The sequence below is a fragment of the Sturnus vulgaris genome, chromosome 7 (genome assembly GCF_052056855.1).
Source record: "Sturnus vulgaris isolate bStuVul1 chromosome 7, bStuVul1.hap1, whole genome shotgun sequence".
In the NCBI taxonomy this organism is placed as follows: domain Eukaryota; kingdom Metazoa; phylum Chordata; class Aves; order Passeriformes; family Sturnidae; genus Sturnus; species Sturnus vulgaris.
In genome coordinates, this window is record NC_142249.1 from 38,807,174 (window position 1) to 38,833,717 (window position 26,544).

Genomic DNA, 26,544 nt, shown 5'->3' on the forward strand with positions numbered 1-26,544 from the left:
CCCTTCTCGTTGGCAGAAAGTTTGCAGTTTAAAATTACATACTGACTCTGGTGTAGAGACACAAGAAATTATAGAGCAGACACTGTCCAGGACAACGTATAATTTAAAATGTACTAAAGAATGTATACCACATGGCAAAGTAAGTGAAGTGCTTCTTCAAATATAAGTGTTTTGCATAGAAAGGCTGTAATTATCCACTCCTAGGGAAATGTTTGCATTCATTCTAAATCAATATTTACTATTCATCTCTTGTGTTCAACAAAACAAGGATTTAACATTTTTTTGTTTTAATGAGGTACTAAGACTACAATAATACTACAATGTAATTGTCTTGATACAAAATATTGCTAAATTGCGTTGCTATTTCGGGAGCAAACAGTTTTTAAGAGGAGGGGTGTCCCTGTTTGTGAGATGTTACTGCAGTAACACACAATTCAAACCCAGCCAAGCAGGGAGACTCACCAGTTCCAAAGAGCCCTTAAAGCCTCCTCTCTGTTAAGGCCCTTAACTGGGATCATTCGGGTGAGTCCTCTGCCTCCCCCCCCGAAAGTATCAGCCTCTTTATAATGATTCCTTTTCAGCTGGCATCTCAACAACCACAACAACGATGCGATTTCTTTCTCTGGTTTTAAGCTTGGGTGTTTTGTTTTTTTCCTCCCTCCCCTACTCCCAGCATCTTTCAGCCAGGCAGCAGCAGCCGAGGGCGGGCAGTAATTGGGCTGCAGCCGTCTCTGCACTCTGGTTCAAACCTGTTGATGCAAATGGAGTTTCCTGAACTTCACCCTCCTGGGAAAATCTGGAAGTTTGCGGGGTGATATCAGAGCTCGGTCTTTTATCTTTAACAAAGAACTGATCTACCTTGAAAAAGTTTGATGTGGTACTTGGGGAGGGCATGGCAAAGGAAAAAAGCCCTAAAATTGCATGGGAAAGTCACTGCCCATGATGAAGGGGGCGTGGAACCAGATGATTTTAAGGTCCCTTCCAACCCAAACCATTCTGTGATTCCTGCACCAGGATTCGGGTGGAATGAGAGCATCTGAGAAGGATCAGAATCTCTGGGAGGAACAGCACATTTAATCACAGCCTGTGGCACTGCTATTCTGTGGTTAGGAGGATGTCCTTGCACCAAGCGTCCCTCTCTTTGAATTTACCTGGCATGTCTTAAGAAGTAATTCTCAAACTTCTCCAACTTCAAAAAAACCCAACAAGCATGCATTTTTGGCACTGCTGTGGCTCCATGTGAATCAAATCAGATAACTGGAAACACTTTAGTTGGAAAATCCTTTAAAATCCTTTTCTTTAATCTCTACTTTTTATTCTTGCACACTGCCCACCATATTCCAGGCTCTGGCCTACCCTTCCCTACACTAAATGCTTCCACTTCTGCTGCTAAAATTCACAGTACAAGCATAGGCTCTTGAGTGGATTTCAATCTTGTGCTCAAGCAGACTGTCCTGTATTTTTTCCCCGAGTCTGAAGTCATTCTTGTCCTCTTAGAAAATCATGCACATAAATGGGGTCAATAGCCCTGAGAGAAGAACAGTCTCTTTCCCCAGCAAATGTTATTGTAACTGGTGTTTTAATTCTCCAGATATCACTCTCAGTGTGCTGGGTAACAAAGGGCTGTATAGTGCCTAATCATTCAGCAGTGATCCAGGGAAAAAGCAGAAGGTTAAGAGCAAGTTCCTAAAGTCTGTAAAATCAATGGGACACTAGAAAGGGAACTGAAGTGTACCAGAAGGGACCTCTTGAGGGTCATTAAAAAAAGCAGAAACTGATTATGAACAGAGCTTTTACCCGAAGAACTGGAGGGGGCCAGCAAAATCATTCTGCTGCACTCCAGTTAAATGTCTAATAGTGGAGACATTTTCTACACAGCCCATAAAGGATAATGAGGATGCCTTTGATAGCTTTCAAGAAAGTTGCTCTTGTCAGTGTTGACAAAACCGTGATCTGGGCAAGCATTCTGTGCACATACAGCCCGTGGTGATCGTACACAGTGAAAGGGAAGATGGCAGCTCAAAACTCAGAAATGCACCTGTCCATCACATGTGGGAAAAATTGGATTGACCTGACAATAAGATGTAAACTACAGCAGTGATGAAGCTTGGTGCTGCCTACTGGCTCGGTGCCTCACCTTGCTGCGATGGGGGATGTAAAGAGAGGTGACAAATTCATGTCACTTCCTCCAGGATGAGTGAGAAATAGTGGTTCATCCTAGATCTTTTTGTAATCAATTGCCACCAGCAAAGTTTGGAATAAAATCTAATTGCTTTCTGTTCAGTTTCTGTGTTGGGAAAGCAGCCCATGGCAGTGGGAATTGGAATGTTTGTTCTCCTCCTGTTTCTGACCCTGATCCTCTGTGTGGTTCTGGGCGAGTCACAATTTTGCTGTGATTCATTTTCCCAATGAAGCAAATTAGTATGACCCAACTTGCAGATCTTACTAGTGTACTCTAAGAATGATTTGTAAAATAAAAAAAAATTATGGAATTGTGTTTTAGAAGTTAAAGGTTTTATTGGTCACCTTAAAGTAGAGATCTAGCTCATAGAGAGCAGACTCTGCTCTGCTTTTAGACTATAGAGCAGCTCTGTTAGGAAAAATACCAGAAACCTTTCTAGTAAAAATGAACTTTGAGTTCTTTGGACTTCTGACGAAACAAACCTTTTCTCCAGAAACAGGCGTTCACAGGGATGAACTGAATATGAGTCAGTCCAACAGTTCTGCAGCCAAATTGTGAAACTTTTGTGTCATTGCCCTGTGATTCCAGCTATCTTCAATTAATAGAAAAAAATGCAGGAAATTCAGGTGGAAGGAATGCATGGAAATTGAAGTCAAAGAAAAATATTCATCGTGGCCTTGGCAAAGTGAGTTTTCTGAGCTGAAGGAGCTTTTAAGCAATTAGCATCTGCTGTGTGCAATTACTGAGTGACACGCAGCCCCAGATGGAGGGCTCAGCAGCCAGTGGCCATCTGGATTTTGGTCTCTATCAAGGGTGCACTCTGTTCTGGGCTTCACCTGGCCCTCCCTCTGCCCCACGTTGCACAGTCAACCTTGAGTCATTGGTGGGGGAAACAGTGAGACAATTCCTCCAGGTCTCTCAGGTCCAAAGCTTTCTGAAGTCACCGGAAAGATTATGACTGGAGATGTTGACCTCTGAATTGATGCATTGCCCCCAGTTTTCCAAAATGAGGTAAGTTACTCGGCTGAAATCCACCTCTCAGCTGTAAAAGTGGCTTGATGTGCACCAGTCTCTGTAGGGACATATGGCTTGGGAGCCTCAGCATCTGAAATTGCACAAAGAAAATCAGCTCTTAAAGGGAGAATTTTGTCAACAGGCTTTTTTATTTACAAAAAAATGCAATTAAATTTTTCTTAGAAGTGCTGAGAGGTATCAGACACAGCCACAGAGACTAATTCTCTGAAGTAATGTCGTTCTAAAAGTGAAACTATGGTTCAGTTTCTGAAATTCAAAGAGTAAAAATCAAAACCAACTGACAAACAGTTTCTGACTACTCTGTATCTAAAAATGGGCCAACCTCATTTGGTCTATTTAAAAATTGTGAACCCATAATGCTCATATGCCAAGTTCAGCATGATGAAAATGAAAACAGTTGAGGTATAAACCCTTGGAAAACAGGGTTTATAATGGAAACAGTAATTGACTCTCAAATACCGCATCAAAAATACAATGCTATAATACAAAGCCTCGTCCTTGGGATCTCAGCTCTGCTTCTGACCTCAGGTTGGCAGACAAACACCTCACCACAGAGCTAACTAATGGTTATAGGTTTGGTGTTTTTTGTTGTTAGTTGTTTCTTCTTCTTCTTTTTTTTTTTTTTTTTTTTTTTTTTTTTTCATGCAAGTAGAACATGGCAAGTGAAGAAAATTTATAGGAGCAAATCAAAATTGGCCCACAGTTCAAAAGTTCTCTCTTGTAAGCTTTTGATATTTTTCCCAATCACTGATTCTCTCTCAAGTCCTAAGACTGAGGAGATGCCATGATTCTGCTCTGGATGAACATTTTGTTTTGGCTGATGATTTTATCCACTTCAGATTTACAAATAGTTTAACTGTTCCTTCAAAGGTCCAAAATTTGCTTATACTGAATGAAGAAGACCAAAAAGACCAATATCTTTGCAGCTGCTGAGTTTCCCTATTCTTTATGACTCTAATAGAGAGGAGAGACAAAGCACATATTCCACAGATCTCATTAAAGATGCTTCCCAGAGCCTTTGCCTGGACTGAGCCAGGGTGCTACTTTTGCTGCCAGTTATGGCTCCCATGACATCTTGTCATTTTGAGCAACACAGAAAGTACCAGTTCTAGCTGAAAATATCATTAAAGGCGGTGAAATGGGGAAAATCAGGAAGTTCAACAGAGGAGAACCACCAGTCAGCTGTGGTTGGTAAACACATGTGTGGGCATGTTAAATGAAAATGCCCTGAGATCTGCATGCATTAAAAAAAAAAAGAAAAGAAAAAAGAAAAATGTTAATTCTACCAAGGTGATTGAGCTTGAAGTACTTAAAAAATTACTGCTGTTTTGCAGCAATAGGTTATCAAATTCATGTTTTCTTAAGTACTGAAGGACACACAGCAGAACCATTTTCTCTCCATAAATGGTCTCCTTTCGGCTATAGATTAAAAATAAAAATAATAGCTTTGGTTTCTTTAGGCACTGAAGATGATACAGAGCCATAAGCTTTGATCTTGGTAGAGCTGCACCTTCACCTTTGCCAGCTTTGCAGTGACTGTAGTGGTGCTTGCAACTGGACCAGGTGGGTGCACAGGCAGGACAACTCACAGTTTTGTTGGTGATCACTATTTCAAATCCAAAGAAATAGGTCATGGACATACCAGAAATATAATTTACCTCTTCTTAGGCAAGCTTCCCAGTGATAGTCCCATGGGTACTCTTTAGCCATTGAACACCTTTCATTTCAAACCATCCCGTTGATGTCAGTGCAGAGAACCTGGAACCTAACCCAGAATATTGTTGTTAAAGCTTTTTTTATTTTTCCTGGAATAGAGAAAATTTACCTTTATTGGCAACCATGTCTTTATTCAAATGCTGGTCCTTGTGAAAATGATTGCGAAATTGCCAGTGCAAACAACAAACAAAGACTCCAAGAATTGGCCCTTTATGACAAATGATTTATGATTTATGCTCTAAACCATATAAACTATGTATTTCTATTTGGATTTTGAAAAACAAGCCAGGATAAAACAACAATAGCTTAGCAAAAAAAAAAAGTGTACAGTTGTGGAATGTTAGTACAGTCTTTGGCAAAGCATCAAATAGAGATAAAGCTCGATTCTATAGGGATATTAACATTTTTTAAAGCAATCAATGTGAAATAAATCCAAGAATGTATGTTTAAATTATAAAAAGAAAAACCAGAATGAATATGCATTTTGCAGTTAACAGCTCCCTGTTGTTTTGGGCTCTTGTCCTGCTTTAGCACGATTTTTGAGGAGGAAAATCCTGACTGGAGCACAAGTTGCATTTCATGTCCTATTTTAGGTGGTTTGCAATCGTGGATTTCCCTATTTTCCTTATCATTTTTCCTTTGATTTCCTTTTTTAAGAGTATTATCCAACTCGGCAACTTGGCACGGCTCAAGTGCACAACTGCAACCTTTTCCGTGACCCAAAAGTCAGTGCCACTCTGTGGGTTGGCAGTTTGCAAATAAAACATATCCTTAATGAAGTGTGGAAGCTCCTGTTCTTTTCCTTCCTCAGGAGACGTGCCTTAATCTCTGGCTCAGAGCCTTGTCAAATGCTGCAGCACAGAACTGGCAAGCTCAATGCTGCTAATGGATTGAAACCTCCACCAGGTTGTTCATTTCTAGAGGGTGGGTTTTTTTTGGTTTTGGTTTTTTGTTTTTTTTTTTTCCCTCCTTTCCCTTTTTTTCCCCCCCCCCCTAAATACTGCAGCAACTCCAGCCCTCAGTCTTCCATAATGATTGGTTAGGGACTTCAGTGACAACTCTACAGTACACGTAAGAGAAATTTAAATCATGCCACTAAAATGTACCAAGGATTTGGTTGCTTATGTAGGTCAATTATTAAGGGAAAAAATAAGATTAAAACCAGGGGGCTGTTCTGTGTATTTGATGTTATTCCCGAAGATATAAAACTGTGCCATTTATGCTTGTAACTTGTGACAGATTCTCTAAGTCACAGGCATTTTGTCTCTTCTACAGCAGGAGCAGGAAATATTTGGAATTTTCACTTTTATTGTCTTTTTTATTTTCTTTTTTTTTCCCAGAAAGTGACCATAATTTAGTGAAAAAGATTTGAATAAGATGACTAAATTTACTAAAAATGCAGTACTGGTAAATATTGCAGGTCTTTTTTTTTTTTCTTTTTTTCTTTTCTGAATCTGTCTGACTAATACTGAGATAAGGGTACTTTTCACTATCTGTGGTATAAATTGAGATAAACTGAAAAATGAAGAAAACTATATTTCTTTTCAAAATTTTTTTTTTCTTATAACACAGGTATTCTATGTGATCTCAGATTATCTTTTCTAAAAATGTTAAGGTTTATACAGCTGAAGAAAATTACATCTCAGAATTTACCTCTTTACTGAGTCGTTTTGAGAGGGGTCCAGGCTACCTGATCAGGGTGCAAAATCCAAAGCACATTTTCAGCACGGTGGGCAACAACTTGTATTGCAACTTGTGGTTGTCCAGAGCTTGAGAACTTTTACACCGGGAAAAAGAAACAACAAACAAACAAGCAGAAAGGGGAAAAAAGCCATTATTCAATGCCTCCTGCTAAGGGCAGGAATTTGACGTGTTCCTTTAGTCTCTGTTAACCTGGTTCTGTCAATGTCAATAGCTCTGTGACATCCTGGGAGGAGGGAAAGCCGTGGGTGCTAAAATATCAAATATTGTGTGTGAGGTAGCGCCGTGTGCTCCATTGTGCCTGAGCTCCTCACAGGCACAGGGACTCCTGGGGGAAAGTAGGTTACCCTCGGCTCTGCTGGTGGATGGAAGGGGTGAAAAGGAGCTTTTTCACCTCCCTGCCTTTTCAGATCCACGCTCTAGCACGTTTCTGGGGGGCCTCGGTGTGATTTCTCTGCCGAGCAGATGGGAAGTCAGGTTTTCCCAGCGATGCTTTGGCAAATCATGGGGTTTATTCTTACACTGAGGTTGGAAAAGCCCTCTAAGGTCATCAATTCCAACCATCCCCAGCACTGCCAAGGCCACCACTAACCCATGTCCCCAGGGGCCACATCCACACAGCTTTTAGGTCCAGGGATGGGGACTCAACCACTGCCCTGGGCAGGCTGTTCCAGTGTCCAGAAGGATTGCATCTCTGTTGATGTTCTCCACAAAGGTTCTGTGCATCTCTGGGAACTACTGGAGTAACTATTATTTTTGAATATATTTCCATCAGTAAGGAATTTATATTACCTGTGATGACCCTCATTATTTCTCCTCCAGAGGATTTCATTAAGGAACATCCGTGCATCATCTCACATAGATGGTCTAGAACCCCTGGAGCAGCTCAGCAGCTGCATGTTACTTGAAAAGACTCTTGAACTGCCTGCTGCAAGAAGTGGTTTGCAGTCTGTAAAAGCAACAGATTTAGGAAAGGAAATAGGATATGATATAGGAATTGACTCAGCTGTGCAATGTTATGTCAGTTCAGGGAGTTTCTGGAAGAGAAGATAAAAAAGAAAGAAGTAATGTTTGGCTATCTTTCCTTAGAAGGCTGAGTTTTATGTTAAAAAAGGACTTTTTTTATGTGTCTAGAATGCCTTGAAAGAAGGCTGAAAAGACACCAGAGTCCTAGGGCACAAAAGGAAATTTGTGGAGGAGGTCAGATGCTATAGAAAAGCTGAAGCTTAGAGGCAGAAGCAGTGGGAACTGTCTGGAGTGGGGAAAGGCACGAGTGGAGAGACTAAAAGCCTGTTTGTTAAACTTATGCAAGGATGGGCTAAAGAGTTGAACATGAGGTGAGAGGACAGGACTTGAGGAGCTGCTGGGATGTGGCTGCATTTTTTAGCTCCTGGATTTTGGATGAGTGGCTCTGGACTTTGAAGTGCAATGTGTGGATCACATCCCAGTGAAGGGAATCCTCACAGAGTTATTCTCCTCTCCCTGCACAGACCTTGATTAGTGGAAAAGGCCCAAAGTGCCTCAGACACGTATTAATGCAAGGCCTCCAGCTGTAAATCAATATTTGAGGTAAATGGTTTTAACTGTTCATTATGGAAACTTCATTCTGAGAACAATTACAAGTTCAAAAGTGAAAGTGAGATTTGGCAAGCAGCATCCATACTTAATCAGTCACACGGTGGCTTCCATGCTTGAGATGGAGGTTGCAGCTTGTTTGTTCTGAGAAATGCAGTGTATTCATTCATCATGTTTATTCAAATTAGGGCTTCCAAGGAGTAATGACAACGTTATTGTGCAGAGTTACCCGCTGTGGTTTAAAAATTGCACCTGCCAGTATGAAAATCTGGGAATCTGGTGATGGAAGGTTTAAAAAGAGTTCAGCAGCCCAGTGTTACCCTGTGAAAAACAGCAGAGCACAAGCTCCTGTGACTACCCTGACAACAGCAACCTGTGTTTGTAACTTTACATTTCTTCTTTATCTCAATAAACTTATGTTTATGTCACTAAATGTGAACTTTTTTATTGTCAGCACTGGAAATGTAGTCTGTATTACAGCTACATTAGGACTCACCTTGTTAATTGCTGCAGAATTAATTCAGATATTGCTTTTATTTTCTCAAGGAAAAACAAAGTTTAATTATTATCTTTGCTTTTGCAGAGCAATATATTTCCTTGATGACTTAGAGCTGAAAAAAATCTCTTCCTTACTGAATTTCTGTACATTTTATTAAGGCTCTTTACCTCTTATAAGGCATGATAATTACTGACAAGCACATACACTGTCTGTTGGAATAGTTATTAGGTTTTTTCTCTGTTCCTATAGCGGTCCCATTGCCAGTTCCTTCTCCACCTCCTCAGAATTAAAAAAAAAAAATAGAAATAACAATAACAGTCTTGCTGTTTTCTCTCTTCCAAGTAGGTAGAAGAAAATTACTTGATTAGATTATAGGGTTTGTATATGTGTTTAAAGAATTTATTGTGGGAAATCTATACTAGAGCCAAAACGATTAATGGTAATTAATGTTCCCACATTTAATAACAAAAGAATTAATAGAGAGCAGCCACTTACCATAAAGTGTTTCCTTGACATTTCTCACTAAAAATAAAATTTCTGAGTATGCCACGTAGATTTTTGGGAAAGAAGAAAGAGAAAGATTAGGCAAGGAAACATCTCACTGTAATTTAAACCATTATTTCTCTGACAGCTTTTTATCTCCTGTCTGGAAGAAATAAACATATTAAATTTTTTATTAAAATAGTTAGGCTTTGTGAGAGTACTTTTTTCCCCAGTGCAATAATAAATATTTATTTGTGCCAGAAACAAAGAAGTTTCTCTACGAGTCTTTTACTGATGCTTAGCCAAAGGTAGGATTCTCTTAACCTCATAAATACAGCTCTTGTGCACTTGCTTCCTCTTCTTCAGTAGAAATTTTTGATGTATAAGTAACATTCCTATAGAGACCGGGTCATCCACTGGTATTGATCACCTGCCTCGCTGTCCTCCTTTGATTGTTGTTTATGGAGGATGAAGCGCCCGATATCAATTAAAGAACAGCTCCAAAACACAGAGTTAAGCCACAGCCACAGTAAATTTCCAAATAAATAACAAAGCCTTTCCAGCAAAGATCCTCAGACATACGGGCTGGATACTGGATGTGGCCAGAGAAGGAGTTTAACGTGACCTAGCGAGCTCTTGCAAAATCCTCCTTCTGTTGCTGGTGCTCTGCCTATCCCCTGTTGTGTTCCATTGGCATGGCTTTAAATATCACCTCCTACCCAGCAGCGCCGCGGGGGCAGCGTGTCTGCATGGAATGGCAGGAGACTGGTCTTAGGCACTCACATCAGAAAGGGGATTGCATCCATTTGGGAAAAAGCTCTTGGCCAAACTGTCCGGTACAGAGTGAAATTCCATCCTTTTGAAGGGGAAAAAGAAAAAAAAAAAAAAAAAAAAAAAAAAAGGAAGAGCATAAAAAGAAAAATACTGTCAGATGTCCATGTACTATTAGCACAGAATAATTTAGATGGAATTCTGCTCTTACTGTTTTGGTAGATCTGGATGAGCTCTGCCTATGATCTGGATGTGGCTGGGGTTTCTCTGTCTGTGCTTCTGGCAAATGTGGTCAGTATTTAACCCAGACTGTATTTTTGTGCTTGCCATCTGCTTGATTCTGAATGTCAGATCCACAACTGGCCTGGTAGTTATTGCTATTCAGCTATTTTGAACCCAGCTCAGTGCAGCAGATAGGAGAAGATGTACTGGTTGTGTGAAAATGTCATTTGAGCTGAGTCTCCTCCCAAGAGTTAAACCCAAATCTTCCCGTGAAAATAATAAAAAAGTATGATTCTCCTATTTTTTTTATTGCATTGTTTTCTCCAATTTTGTTCCTTCTTGGCTTTGTTGCAATTAGGATTAAAAAAAAAAAAAAGAAAAAAGGAAATCTAGTGAAGGCTGAGCATGTAAGAGTTTTCCATCTGGTTGGAATACCTAATCAATGGGCATGCCACACTAATTCTTTACTAAGTAATTTTCAGAAAGATTCTATGTTTTCAAGTGTGGAAAAACTTCAATATGTGACTTAACTGGAAATGTTTAACTCAAGTGAGCTATTAAGTTCCCTACTTTAACCCTTCCAGCCTTTCTTAGATGGTCAGGCTGCTCAGATTTTTGTTTGGAGCATCTTATAAAAGAATTGGAAACGGTTTTGATGACTAACTATAACTTAGAAATTTGGATGCAATGCAGGAATTCTGGGAAAACTGCTTACAGTTATTTCATGTTAGGGAAATTACTTAACACTCACAGTTATTTGTATTCTTCACAGGTCTGATTCAGTCTTACAGTTTTGATGTCTCAAACAAACGTCAGCACCTTTACAAGGAGCACATTGACAAGTGGAGGAGACAAGCAAGTGGGTTGGAGAAGACATCTGCCTCCAACATTCTGATGTACCTCGAGGACCTGCGACTGGAGGTAGGAGAACTGCTGCAGGATGGGAGGGAGAGCTCAGGAAAAATAATTTTTATTTTTGGTGCCTGCAACCCACGTCATATTGGGTGCAGTATGCCCATCTCTTGGGGCAGTTGTACCCATAGAGGTCAGAGGTGGTTTGTGGCTGCAGAAATTCCTCCAGACCAAAAAATGGCCATTTTATGTTGAAGGCTGGGGGAAAGGTGTGGAAAGGAAGGCTTGAAGAGCATCTGTCTCCTAGGCCACACGGAATTTCCAAGATATGGCCCCCACTGCAGGAGGCTCAGGTCAAAAAGTGCTGTGGCAGGATTATAAAGAGGTTTTTCCTTACTCTTGTTGGATGATGAGCCCAGTGGCTCCTTTGAAAATGGTGTTGCATTTGCTCCAGTGCTCCAGCTGGCTGAAAGGTAGCTCTGCCTGCCAGGCCAGCAATGACAGAGTGCAGGTGGCCACCCTTGGAGGAGACTTTTTGTTTCCTCACCCCATGCAATCCTTCTGCTCAGAAATGGCCAAGTAAAATATGTATTCAGGTGAATAAATCTATTACACAGAGCTACCCAAAAGCACTTATCCAAACCCTATCTGCCAGAGATTAAAACGTTAAGGTATGTCTGATTGTAATCCGTTTATTGTTTATGAATTCACAATCCCCTTGAACGTCCCCGGGTGCCAGGTTTTGCTTATGGATCTCTGAACCAGCCGAAGGAAATGTAAAATCAAATGTAGACAGACAGCTCCCTCTCGAATACACATCCACAGAGGCTGAGGAACACTTGTTATGCTAGCAAGGGCGTGGAATAAATTACACCGAGGAGATTTGCTCTGGACCCACCTATTTGAGACGAGAGGCTTTGTGTGCCACTGCAGCGCCGGTCCTGCGGGAGCGGCCGTCACCGCGGAGCAGACAGGTGGATCTGGAGATGCTCGGGCTCGCAGCATGGCACAGGACCAGCAGATCAATATTTAATGTGAAGGCTGTTGCAGCCCCTCACATGCATAATTTATCCCTGCTTTTGGGTACAGCTGGGCCGGAGTCAAGCCGTGCTTCCAGGCTGCAGGGGGATTTGGAAGTGGGTCCAAGCGTTTCAGACGGTCCTCACCTTCGGAACGGGGGCAATTCCAAAGCCAGGATCCAACTCTTTCCCTCCCCTCTCCTTTGCCCAACACACAAACAAATGCCTTGGGGAGGTCTTTGAAATTTGTGTCGAATTACACTGACTTTCCCTCGTTGAGGGCACACAGCAATGTTTGTATAGAGCAGAATTAGGGCCCCAGAAAGAATTAAGCGTTTCAGAGTTTAATTAAGTGTGCTAACAACACATGAGCAAGGTCACTCTAATAAAAGAGAACTTTATTGTACGAATTGACACAAAATAAAAGACCTTTGGGATTAAATTTAAAAAAAATCTTGAAAAAAAAACCACATTGTGGGGAGTAACCTGGCCACCCTGGCTCATTTCAGTGAGCAAATATCTCTGCCTGGGATTTTTTTACCCTGACAAATGATTAAATTCCAGAGATACGATAGCACGCAATGCCAGCCTAACAAGGTATGAGCAAGAGGGATTTGCTTTTGACTAGTTAAGAAATAAGCTTACTAATTCACAAATTTATTATAAGATTAGCCTTTAATACCTGATAATCACCTTCGTCAAGGAAAATTTCGTCTCTTCAAAAGGCAAATGAAATTTATAGATGGGTCTTGAGCCGGGCTCGTGGGTGGTAGACAACATTCAGGAGAGGTCCAGCCTTTCTCTCAGAGCAAGAGAAACAGAAACAAGACAGGCATGGCAAAATCTTAGATGCTGTAAGATTATTAATCTCTTCGCAGAAAACAAGTTTGATCTCTGTCAGGCTGTCCATTAATTTTGATGGAGGTACTTTTAAGATCTTATGTTTGCACTTCAGTGGGGCTGTTACAGCTAAATATGCAAGTAAAAATGTTTTCTCATAACGTATACAGACAAGTGTTCCCATTACAAAGGTGATGTTGTCATATAGATATGAGAACATCAGTATTTGCTAGTCTTGTTATTATCTTCTTTGCAATAGCCCATCTGGACCTGAACTAAGAAATGCTCCCAATGTGTTAGGCTCATGCAAACATCTGGTGCAAAAAGGAGGCCTTTCTGCTCAAGGACTTTTAGCTCCAACTAATTAAAATGGCAAAGTGTGTGAGAAAAAAAAAGGACAGAGAAGGAAAAAAAAAAAGAAAGATAACTTTTCACAGTCCCACAACCTTTTGCTAACAGATGGAAGTCTGTCTCCTGACTCCCAGCCCAGTCCCATTGGCAGTAAAGGATATTGTGCAACTGTTGAACACAAGGTTATACCCAAGTCATTCATGCAATGATGTTGTGAACAGGTGTGAGAGTAGCACAAACCATGTCCTACACCAGAAGTGGTTGTAAAGACAATAACAATACAAATACTCACTGTGTTGCTGTCATTAGCTTTCAGATTCAAAAACTACAGGCTGAGGACAGCAGGTTATGCACAGATACTGAATCTGGAATTAGATTCTCCTCCTTGGGTACCAGGTCATCAGTTCTTATACACTTTTGCAGAAATTAGGTGAAACTAGGACTTGAGAATCAGCACTTGTGGAAAGGAGGAGCAAAGTTAACATTGGACCCTGAGATGCAGAATTCCTGAAGTCTCATTGCCACTGCAGATTCAGTATTTGGATCCTTCATCTTTTGATATGAAGGATCTGAGCATGGCCATTCTTTGCCATAGTGCCTCAGTTCCCTCCAGGGGATGTGTCTCACTTTAATCTCTTGGCTGAGTCTAGACCAGCAGAAATGTTCCTGGAACCTCCTAGAAATGTTTAGGTTGGAAAAATCTCTGAGATGTTTGAGCCCAACCATTCCCCAGCCCTGCCACCATAAGGCCATATCCCCAAGTGCCACACTCATGTGGCTGTTAAATCCCTTGTGGGATGGGGACTCCACCTCTGCCCTGGACAACCCTTTTGGTGAAGAAATTTTTCCCAATATCCGAGCTAAACTGCAGTTTTTGCTGCAGCAGAGGATCTCTTTTCAATCCCCTACCTGTCTCCAGCTGCCAATGTTTGCAGAAGTTACAGGAATTTAATTATCTTCAGGGCTTCTACCTCTCTATTAAATTGGATTGAAATAAGCCAATGAATTGGCAAATGGTGAAGGAAGAAAAGGTCTGGCAGACAGGGCCACTGTGAAAGCTTCATTGCTTCAGGAGAGTTGCCCAAAAAGAATTGAACCCAGAAAAGTGTGGGATTTTGAAATGTATAGCAGCATTTGAACTGTAACACAGACTGCCTGGTTAGGGAGTGAGTGAAGGAGAACAAATAAAGGAATTAAGTACAGAGGAAAGCAAAGGTCAGAGGTCATGGATGACACGGGGAAAGAGATTAGAAGTTTCCATGATTGGGAATATATTCTTCCCCAAATTAAAAACCAGTTTCAAACTCCAAACATTAGACAAAAACTTGTTTACTCAATTTATTAAAGAGATCTCAGGCTTTGGGTTCCCATTCCTTCACTTCTTGTGGGTTTCTACACACTGGAGCAGGACACAGAAAGTCTGCCCCAGGACATTTGAGTTTGGAGCACCCAGTGCTGAAGGTCCTTGTGGGGCTGGGACCTGTCTGGGTTCCTCCTGGAGAAGGAACAGGCAAAAACCTCTCTAAAAATCCACAGGCTTCACTGCACCAGAGATGGTGGAGGAGCAAATGGCTTGTCTCATATTTAAAATGGCAATTTCAAAGCTAAATGTGTTCCTGAGCAAAGACACAGGCAAGAGGCCTTTGAAATTATTCAGCAAATTTATAAAGCCTCCTGAACTTGAGCCAGGCAAAAATACTAGGCCCTGAATCAAAAGGCAATATTTTATATCTTGAATTCCTTTTACCTATCAATTTTTCTTTTCTGTTTGGAAATGTTTTTTCCTCTTGCGGTTGAGATGAAAAGATTAAAGTATGATAATGATGTTGTGGAACAATCATGTTTGGCTGGGTGATAGCTGAGCATTTTGGATAGCCTGGTATTGGCTTTCATGTGTTTGTACATCCCTGGAAGTTTCCAAGGCCAGGCTGGATGGGGCTTGGAGCAACCTGGGATAGTGGAAGGTGTCGCTGCCTGTGACAGGACTGGATGGGCTTTAATGTCCCCTCCAACCCAAACCATTCTGTGATTCTGTGTGTAACTCCTACAGTTCTGCATATAAGTACATCCTCTTTCTCTCTTTTTGTGCTATTTGTGTGTGTGTGTGTGTAAATATTTGTGGTGGAATTGATTAACTAAATAAGAATCCTTCTCCCCATAGGCACACAAGCATTGCTGGATCAAAGACTGGCAGCCAAGGTGAGAACTGATTTCTCAACACACTAATTTTAAAACTCAGCAAGTTTAACTCTTACTAGAGGTATTTCAGTTTAAATTTGTACTTTTACCATACTGGCTTTCATCCCTCTTCCATGTGTGAGGCAGGGATAAGCAGGATTTTGGGGAGGGCTGATGCCCTCATCTCCTCCTCTGTGACTGAGAGCTGCAGCTCCACGACACTTTTCCTGCAGCTCCACAACACTTTTCCTGCAGCCCACAGGTTGTAACAAGTGTTCAGTCACACCAGCCCTCTGTGAGATTGTACCTGCATTATTTATTAGCCAACAGACATAACCCTGTCCCTTTTTTCAACCCATCTTTAGTGACTGTGCATTCAGGGTCAGTTCACTCACCCTTCTGCACGCTCTGGAGGGTGAGGAGAGGAAGGGATTTTCCATGCCTGCTCCTTGCCTGGCTCTCAGCACACTTCCCTTTCAGATTTGGGGGTTTATACGGATCCTTAGGCATTTGGGAGTTAAATTAAAATATTCTTTGCAAAGAGGGAGATGAATTTGTGTGGAGCATCAAAGCAGGTGGGTTGATCTGAGCAGAGGGGTATTCCCACACAACTGGTCATTCAAAATCAAGGCACATCATTTTACAGTGTTGATATATGAAAACGACTAAATGAGGAATGCAGCACAGAAAACTGCAAGGCAAGCTTGCAAAACAGTCCATACACTCTGACAATGGAGCTAATTTTCTTTTTGATTTTTTTCTTTTTAATTCCAATAGCAATTCCTAATAATTAGCTGATCTAATTTAGATTTGCATTTTGTCTTTTCAAAGCTATCCTATTACAAATATTTGAGGAACCTTGCCTTTAAAAAATGATGATATTATCCTGACAGCCTGGGACTGCTGTTAGAGAAAAGATTTTGCCTGAAAGCATTTCAGGAAGTTACAAAACTCCTTTACATGGCCTGTTGGATCTGTGTATGATTTCCAACATTACACAAAATAAATACCAGGAGACTGGTGTGGTTTATACAAGAGTTTATAGAGAAAAAAATCCACCCACCAGCTCCCTTGCTGAGGATTACAACCAGGTCTCTGCTGCCAAGTCCTCTGTTTAGGTAAAGCATGAGAAAATCTACCATTTTTTTAGTGTCACAAAAGGGGTGCTACAGGGGGGCAGTGAGAAGTTGACAGCTCTCACTGCTTTAAAAGGCAGCTGTTCCTTCTCAGGTACTATTATTAATAAACCCTAAGGTAATGTTTGCTCTGAAATATGTCTAATTGAAATAATTTACCCTAACCCTTAGAGAATTATGAAACTGTTTTCATCATGTTCACACACAGCAAAATAATTATGAGATGCCATATGGAAAAGACATCATGTGGTATATGTATTTCTGAATGTATACTTTTTGAAATGGTTCCCACAGATAAATCATACAGCTAATTTACAAAGAGGAGGTGGATAGTAGTTCTTAAGTATGCAGTTTAAGTTTAAAATGGTTTCAGGCTGGGTAAATTTACAGTGGTGATGACATGCAGTAATTGCACTGATCACAGGATGTATATCACAGAAGATGTCGATAATGCCATTAAGTTACACTGCACAAAATGGAGCGAGAAAATTCTGCTGGTGACTTTCTGCTATTGCCATAAACCACCCCAGAAAGCATCTGCAGGTCCTGTGTGGTCCTGACCTCATTTTGCAGCTGATATGTACCTGACCAAAGCGCTGGAAATGGTATTCCATGCTCTGTGAGTCTCTGAGATGTTCCTGGTATATGCTTGGAAAGCTCTAAGCAAAGGGAAGAATATCCTTAATATATAAATTAATATACTTAAACACTTACATTAAAAAATTGAAATTTATTTTGAATGAAGCTCTCAAGACAATATCTGTTAAAATGCTGTTCCTTTCTGTCATCCCTTGAAGGTTTTTCAGAAGGTTTTATCCCTGATCTCTAGTTACCTGCATTATTTTGTATATGGATGATATATCTCTCTGATATGATGTATGTGGGTTTGGTTACATACAGACATTCACAGGTCTGGTAGCAGGAGAATTCTGCAGGGCACTTCTTGGTCTTTTTCCAGGAGTAATTGTGGTGGCTGATGAGACATCTGAGGTTCTCTTCCTGGTAGTTAAGAAGTTTTGAAGGTGCTTTTTGAATAACGATCTCTTATTAACATTTCTAGAAATCTGGCTGGAGATCAGCCTGTCTTGTCAGACTTCTGGTAGTTCTTGGTTCCAGATGGATGGAAGTAAAATCAGAGATTATTTCATTGCACCCTCCCTGTTTCATGTCCCATTGGAAACTAGCAAGGGACAACGACACAAAGCTATTTCATTCTGTCCACTCCACTCTCTTTATCTTTAAGGATCCTTACAAAAAAAAAAAAAAAAAAAAAAAGGGGGGGGGGGGCAATTTCAAACTTGAGCACTTTAGATACGTCTGTGTCTGAATTAGCTCACGAATTGCTCCTGCAATTATTTCTATGGTGATTAGTGAAATATTTGAAAGATGTGGAGTACACAAACTAATTCACCCTCAGCTCTGTTTTGCAAGAACTACAGGCACGCACGGCAGCTGCAATGTTTATCCCCCAGTAATGACATCATTACCCTGCATTACTGCTCTAGGTAGTGTATTTGTCAACAGCCAGGAACTGATGAGCAGAAGGAAAATATTTACCCAACTTCTGTGCTGTGGCATTACCCCAGTAATGCCATTTCAGGAAGATCACACTGCATTCCCGAGATTCGTGCTGCAGAAACCAAAAAAGCTTTGACATTTCCATTCGTGTAACACCAGTCTTCAAATAACCACCTTTTAGAGACAGTAATTACAGTAATTCTGGTTTCAAAGGACAAATAAAAAATAAAAAAAAAAAAAAAAAAAAAAAAGAAGGGGAAAAGCGATATTCCCCACAAATATCTAAAGGTGGGAGTTTTCCAATATCCTCCCTGTGTGTGGAGAGCTGGGGACATCCATATTTGATGTCTCCCTAATCTTCCCAGGAGTAACTACATAAGCCAATATTTACTCTCTCTGTCGGTACAGATACAGTATCTGAATGCTGCTGCTGCATTAATGCGTGAGTATTTAAACTGAGATTTTCTGTCTCATCCCTGGGAGCTGCCTGCACAGGAGAGGTCTCTCCTCATGCCTTTCCCTTCTCTGTCATTCCTGCTCTTGGATGAGAAATGTGAGGCTCTTTCTCCATTTCTAACGTTGCACAGATGAAAAGGCAAGTTCCCCTTTTAGCAACTTCCAGTCATTTGTTTTTATGCTCACCGAAGGTGTATCACGGTTGGTGTTATTGCAGTGCCCTAAACCAAAAGTCACTTTTTCTTTTTCCCGGTGAGTTACAGTAGATTATTATTTCACTACAGTATCTGAAAGCATGAAATAGAGATTTATGATACTCTTGTGTTTTCCACTTCAATTCATGTAATGTGGGGAAGGTAAAGTGTCTCTAGCTGCACAATATCCCTTTTTTCCTCTTCGGAGCAGTGTGTGCTGTGTGATTAGAGGATAGTGAGAAGGTCACTGACCAAACTTTATCTTCCACACAGTTTCCCACAGAATGTATTCCTCCTAGGGAACATTTTCTCAGCTCAGGTTATTTCCAGAAATGTTCTCAAACCATAAGAGCAGTCCTTGCAGTAAAACATTTCATTCCCACTTTTTATCCTTTATCTAGCAGCACAGTGTTGACAGCATTTATGTTTCTTCTATTGACTGGGCCAAGAACAACAGGATTAATGAGGTTGTCTCTTCATGAGTGCATTATGTTTTTTTCCTCTGACCTTTCAAACATGGGAATCTTCTGTTTGCAATATTTCTTAAGGAAGGAAAACCCCTTTTTGCCGAAGATGGTTTTGCTGTCCCTGCACCTCTCGCCAACCTGTGAGCTGGAAGGAAACTGGGAAAAAGCGAAAGAGGGAATATCTTTATTTCCTCGTTTTTTTGGAAGAGCTGTCCCGGGGGATGTGGGGTGTTTTAAGGGCTTTCTCAAGCCTTGAAATTCTGATGATAAATCTCGCATGACTGCCTAAGGACTATCATGTTACAGGAGCTGTTCAGGAGACGAGTGGACATTGCCCTGCTGGTTTAATTATTTATTTATTATTTCCAAAGGATTGCATGTGTTTAGACTGGACAAGGAGGGGAAGGAGGAGCCACTTGATTCACAGCCTTCCACAGAGCACTCTTGAGCTTTATCTTGCCTATTCCTGATTATTTTTGACACTGGGTAGCTGGAACATAATCAAGATAGGATCATTGCTAAGTGCAGCAGGAACAGGGAACGTGAGGAATTTTCCCAAGGATGGGAGCACAAATATCTTTAAACACAACAAATAGCTTTGCACATATGACATCTTTTAGCCAAGCTCCTCAAAAGACATCAATTAGATAATCTAAACATTATTAAATTTTTGCATAAGATCATGAGGGGTGGCTTATTCCCATTTTTCATCTGGGCAAAAAGAAGGACAGAGGGCTGGAAAAACTCCCACTAGCCCAAAAGTTTTCTATATAGGCAGGTCTCAAATTTTTAAGTTAATTTCCCTTTTCAGTTATTTGCCCTTTGGTGGGAAAAGAGGTAGCACAAATTTGTGTGTTCACATTTTGCATCTTAGGGGGGAGAAAACCTCTTTATGGAGGCAAAGGTGGTTTAGTGTCAGTCCTTTAATCTCTTTTTTCCAGCCTGTGGTGAATGATGGAGAAATCTGCCTGTTATTATGGATGGGGAGAAGTAAAAGAAGTTCTATGGATGTGTACATAGAGAGCTGTGTATGTGTATAAAAAATACAAAATTTATTAAAATCTATAAAATCTATAAATATAGAGATGCATAAAAGTCAAAATATAACCTAAAATGACTAAAAAAAAGAAGTGGAAACATGAATACTTGCAAACACTTGCAGAACATGTTTCCCTAAGGTGAGTAGTGCTGCTGCAAATAAGAAAATCCTTTGCCAAGTAGGAAAAACAGCTCTTACCTGCTGACTGATGGGAAAATACATTGTCCAGGGAACTTTCTGAGCACTCCAGTGCTGGCTTTACTTCGTGTCCAGGGTGTAGAGGGCCAGGACTCTGGGCTGGGATCCAGGAGGGCCAGAGCTCAAGCTCTGTGCTCTGGCTTTAAGCAAACTCGAGATCTCTGTGTGTGGATTCAGGCCATCCTGGGACTGTGAGATCGAGCTGAACTAGACATGTGGACACAGCCAAATTCATCCATGTCAAGCCCAGGAAGGGAGCAGAAACAAATATTCCTGCTTGCTTTAATGATTTAAATAATCCCACATATTAGAGATGGGCTGCTTTTGCAGGGTTTAGACTGAAAAAAAGTAATCAGAGGAGCTAAGAAATTTCTGAGCAACTCTTCAGAGTAATAGTTCATGAGATCTTGAAATATTTGCTTCTCAGAATGATACTTATGGAGTTAAAAAAAGCAATTAAACTGGGTATGGTCCTCACAGGAGAGAGTTTCTAATTTTTAAGCATGATCACATTACACGTCTTAAATTTGGGGTTCCTGGGCTTTGAGCATTTGAGTTAGATGCTTGAACTCTTATGTGTTTCATTTAGGATTTCTGGTTTAGCTGCACTTAAATAACCAGAGAGCATTTCATGAATCCACATTTGTCAGCATTTAGGGAAGTTAACTGTGATTATGTGAAAATAACTGTGATTCTATGAAATTCTTGTATTCTACTTTTTTTTTTCCTTTTATAATAATACATGCACAGGCCTAAATCTGCTGTCACTGTTGTTTAGCAAGAATAATGTGAGTAAAAGCTAAAGAACCTTTGCTTTCTCCTCCCTTAAGCAGACGAGTTCCCTGTCATACACTACTAAAATATTATCATAAAACCTCAAATGAAAACAATTTTTGGGTTGTAACCCTCAAGACTTTGAGATTTTTAAATCCTGACACTTCAGGATTAAAAAAACCCACCCACGTATCTATCAGGGAACGGTGAATACATGTTTGTGTAGTTTGCCTTATTTGCATTTGTTGGTAATTAATTAAAAAACATGAGTTTAATTAAACTTGGAGTTAGGGGATTCATTAAAATAAAAACAAAAAGCATTTCAGTTAAAAATGTAAAATAACGTGTTCGGCTGAGTTTGCTGGTGCAGCTTAAGGATTTGCAGGGAAATGCCTGCAGTAGGAAAACTTTGGGGACTATCACACTGCACACAGTTAGAGAAGAGTTCCTGAACAAAGAGTCTTTGTCAGCAGATAAATTTTTTTGTAGATACTCAAACTGGAATAGCAGTGTTTGCCCTCAGTTTCATTCTGGGATGAGTGTGTGACTATTTAAAAAATGAAAACCATAGAAGCCCAAAGGAAAGGGTTGCAGCCTAACTGGAAGGAAGGTTATTAAAATAAGAGCTAGAGGAAAAATAAATATTAAAAAGCATAAAGGGAAGAGGTACAGCTTATCAAAAACTCAAAACTAAATTACATCTACCTGTTTATACCTCCATGAAGTTATTTCTCTTTTAAGTCTCTTAGTCACAACTCATTGCCTTTAGATTTTTTTCCCCTTTGAGAACCATGGAAGGGGCTTGATTTCTAAGAAAGGACATGTTAGAATGTTGGAAGTAAAACTAGAAAAAAAAAAACCCACCTCAACTGAGAATTAAATGTTTATTAAGTATTTTTTTCTGTTGTCTTTGATTTTGCCCCTCTCACAAGACCAGGCTCATCCCTCCCGCAGAAAAGTATGAACAGCAGAAATCTTGAAGTTTTTTGTAATCTGTGTCATGAAAATTGTTGCCTAAAACAGAAATGAACACTTTTTACCCTCTCAGACTGAAGGGGTTTAGTGCAGATCTCCCAAAGCAGTCACCCAGGTGGGATTTTTGCCTACAAGGACCCACACAAGCTGCTGGCTCCAGAGGCTTGGGACAGACACAGGTGGCAATATCACTGCCACCTCTGTTCTCCTGGGGTGGGGCAGTTGGTGAAAAATCACTGACTTTCATCAAACTGCCTCAAAAATCAAGAATTTCTACTTTATTCTTCTCCTGAACTATTTGATCTGGGGAGGAAACAATTATAATAACATAATTCTCCCTAAAAAAATTCCAAGTTCTGCTCATTATACTAATTTTCCTATTAAACTAATTTAAAACACCTCAGCAACGAATATGAAATACATGAAAAAAAAAAAAAAAATCTCAATGAATTTGCCTGGAGGTGTGTCAGGATGGTGGCTTGGCACTCCCGTGCAGGATGTTAGAGGACAACTTTGGTGTGCAAGGGAGCAGGTTTAAAAGAAAATAAAACCCACAACAGAGAAATATTTTGCTTCTCTTTGAGATGAGAAACCATCTGTGGGTGCCCATTTCCTGCAGGGCTGGGCAGGAGGATCCCACTTTAGCAAAACACCTGCACCCACTGGGGAAGGTGGCCCTGGCAGGCAGCAGATGCTCCACAGCTGAAGCCTTTCAAAGGAGACACCTTTAGAGCTCCTGCCCTCATGGGGTAACTGAATCATCCATAAATAGTCTTTAAAGGCAGCATTGTCTGCCTAGGGAAACAAAAAAAAAAAAAAAAAAGAGGAAAGGAAAATGGAGCAGGGGTTTTGTGTGTGGGTAAAGTAAATATGGTTGGAAATACACGACTTGTTAAAAGCTTTTTGAGGACCCCACACTCACGAAATCTTTTAGGTCATGTGTTTGCTTTCTGAAACATTTGGTAAGTAATAAGTGCCAAGGGACTATATGCACTCCATCTGGAATTAGCAGATTCCTCTTTGTTCAATTGTTCCTAAATTTGGAACCAGTCGACTTGGTTAAAAGTATTTTGATTTGCTTTTAAATAAATATGGGAGATAAACATAGCCCAGGACCAGGAAAGGTAGGTTATTAGTCGTCTCCCTCTCTCCACACAACTCTTAAAGGGCCAATTCTGATGTTTGCTGTTGGTTTATGGTAACAATTTTCTTTGGAGTGGTGCATCATTTTTCTTCCCTTTTTATAAATAGTATCAAAGAAATCAGAGATGGAAAAAGAACTATTAGATCACTGAATCCACTCGGCTGCCAAAGCAGTCTTGTTCATTACAGAGTATTTTTTTCCATTTCTTTCTCCAGGTTAAACCTGGAATTAAGTTTAGAGCCTGTAGGTATAAAGAGAGGTACATGAGTAAGTGGAGACTTCACTCTTTTCTCCTTTCCTAACAAGAAAAATACCTCATTTTCATCTCCATCATCCCTACACAGGGAAATGATCAAAAGATCAAGTCACCTGCTTCCTCCTTGCAGGTGTTGTAGATTACTACCTCATCCCTGTAAAACTTTAATTTTTGCTTGGGGAAAGCAGAAAAGGAAGAGAAAAGCAGCACTTCTCTTATCTTCCCTTATGTCCTATAACATGTAAAGGTCTGAGACCAGAACACCTGCTTGTCCTGTAGGCGTATGCAAAGAAACTGCATTTCCTTTAGGGCCTTTAAAACTTTTTTAGTCATAAGTCTTTACAAACATGTTTGAGAAAACACTTTAAAGAATTGGAAAGGCAAAGTGGAATAACCCAAAACTGCATCGAATCCACGATACAGAATTCAGCTTGAGGAAAAATTTGACCCCAAAAACGTTTTCCATGAAAAGCTTGTAAAGCAGGGCTCAGGAAGGTTGTCCAAGGTTGTTACATTTGGCATGTGAATAATTATTAAGAGGTGCAGATCTGTAGATTTGGGATCCCAGCCTAAGATGTTCAGCCTGTATGTGTTGGTCTGTTTCCATGGACTGGAGTGGAGCAATGCCTCCTCATTCCAGCCGGGGATGGATGATCCCTCTCTCCACCCGCTCTGGAGGGGGCTTAGGGAGACTCTCCTTCCTAAGCCTGAGCTGGCCTTCCTGAGCTGTGTCTTACCAAGCATTACAGAGCAGGATCAAGGTCTTTATCTACTTCACGGCTGCTCAGAATTTCTTTTCATCCAACGTTTATTCAGAATATAAGAAAACATTTTATTTCTGCTTCGAGCTTTCCTAGGACTGCAAGCAGCGCAGCATAAGATACACATTTCCCTGTCTCTACAAGGCCTTTTTATTTGGTCTAGATACACATCTGTAAGTATTTTACCCTCTCATATATTCATATATACTGTAAGTCAAAGGAGATTAAGTTTTCACTTCTTGCATTGCTTTGCAATCACTCTGTTTCATGGGGTGCTTCCGATGTGTTGCATCTCAGCAGCCTCAGGCCTTCTCTAAGTCACTGTTCTGACCTTCCCAGCAAGCAGGAACTGAAACTATAGTGAAAGATTAGTGTGGGATCCTCGAAACATAACCATAATCTCTTCTACCTCTTTTCCTATTCCAGCCAATCCTTGTTTTGAGGATCAAATCTCCATCTCCTGCGTGCTCAAGGAAACCCTGTCAGCGTGATGAAGTATCAGCATCACTCAGCAGCACCTGTTCAGCAGCCAGTGTTTGGGCTTGGCCCATCACAACACTGGTTTATCCTTTTTTAAATCTAATCCTGTGAGTATGAGCTCAGGAGCTGTGTCAAAACTTTGGGGAGACTCTGTTATGTGCCCACACCTTGGGTTAGGGCACTTCAGCATTGTTAATGTAATGGCTGGACTTGATGAACTCAGAGGTTGCTTCTAACCTTAAAGATTTTGTGATTCCAGAACTCTAATTCTTAAAGAGAATGAGCTCACAACTTTAAAGAATATTGCTGGCTGCAGTTAATGTACTTAATTATATATATATATATATATATATATATATATATATATATATATATATATATGTGCGTGTGTGTGTGTGTTTATGTTATTTAGTAGACTCTGGTGATTTGAAAAGGGAAAGATTTAAAGATGGTGCCTGAAGAGGTTCCAGAAGAGCTGGAGAGGAATTTGGGACAAGGGGTAGAGGGACAGGACACAGGGAATGGCATCACACTGCCAGAGGACAGGGATGGATGGGATATTGGGGAAAAATCCCCCTCTATGAGCTGTGGCTGCCCCTGGATCCCTGGCAGTGTCCAAGGCCAGGTTGGATGGGGCTTGGAGAAACCTGGGACAGTGGAAGGTGTCTCTGCCCATGGCAGGGGGTGGAACTGGATGATTTTTAAGGTCCATTCCAACCCAAGTCATCCTATGATTCCATGAAAATACAGCAACTTGTTTCCTTCAGTACCTGCAATGTGTGTAAATACACCTGCTAAGAAAAATGCTGGTAATTGTAATAATTTTCTGATAATGTGTACTCTTAAAGGTTTTTTTGTAGGGCAAGAAAGGAAGAAATATTCATTCTTTCTCCACAGAACTGAATTAAAACCTCGTCATTATCACCTATGAGAGGACAGAACCCTGGTTGCTCTATAAGTGAGAGACCAGAGGTTTCTTTTTGCTCCTGGTTATTATTTATAAATTCTGAGCAAGCAACTTTGTTATGAGACTAAACCCATTTGCAACTTGTGAATTTTTTTGACAATGCATATGTTCATGCTTCACATTTTGTCATCTCCTGTTAGGAGACTACACGAATTTCCATCATTTCACTTGGAAAAAATTCTGATAGCTGGGCAAAACTGTCTTAGAAAAAGATGAAGAAACTCAGAGAATAAACAGAAATATTGGATGGTAGATGAGATGAATCTTAATTTTACAACGAAGGAAGAGGTTATCAAAGTTTCACTCTCACAAACTGTGGTTTCTTTAAAGGGGTTGAAGGCAAGTGGTTGTGGCAGGTCAGGTTATCACGTTGTGCTATAGTTAGAACTCTGGACTGGTTCTGTGCTGTTGTTTGTTGAGATGACTAAGTTGTCATTTTTAATTAGCTTTATGCTCTTCTCAAAGGCTAATTACTTTACTTTTTATCAAGAACACTTGATTGATAATGACAAGGGTGCCATGGTTACGTATTTTTAGAGAATTCCCCAACCTGCACCATTATGTGATTTCCTGTTCCCCCTGGATTCTTTGTGCAGTAAAGCCTTCAATAAAAATAATGGTTAAGAAAACTGGAAGTTTACTGAAGATATTGGTGGAAAAAAGTATTTCTTGATTTCTTTTTGGCAGGAAGACCACTGCTAATGTATTTACTCAGTGTAAAACCCATTATGCTTAGTTTACCTCCCTGTCAGTGA

At 40.4% G+C, this 26,544-nt stretch overlaps 1 long non-coding RNA gene across 1 annotated transcript; it reads left to right on the forward strand.

The window, feature by feature from the left end:
• The first annotated feature begins 428 nt into the window (after positions 1–428).
• Positions 429–25,027, forward strand: LOC106849887 (uncharacterized). Its single transcript, XR_015804927.1, has 4 exons — positions 429–522; positions 10,957–11,105; positions 15,408–15,445; positions 24,769–25,027. It is a non-coding gene; the product is annotated as an uncharacterized LOC106849887 (long non-coding RNA).
• Positions 25,028–26,544: the final 1,517 nt, after the last annotated feature.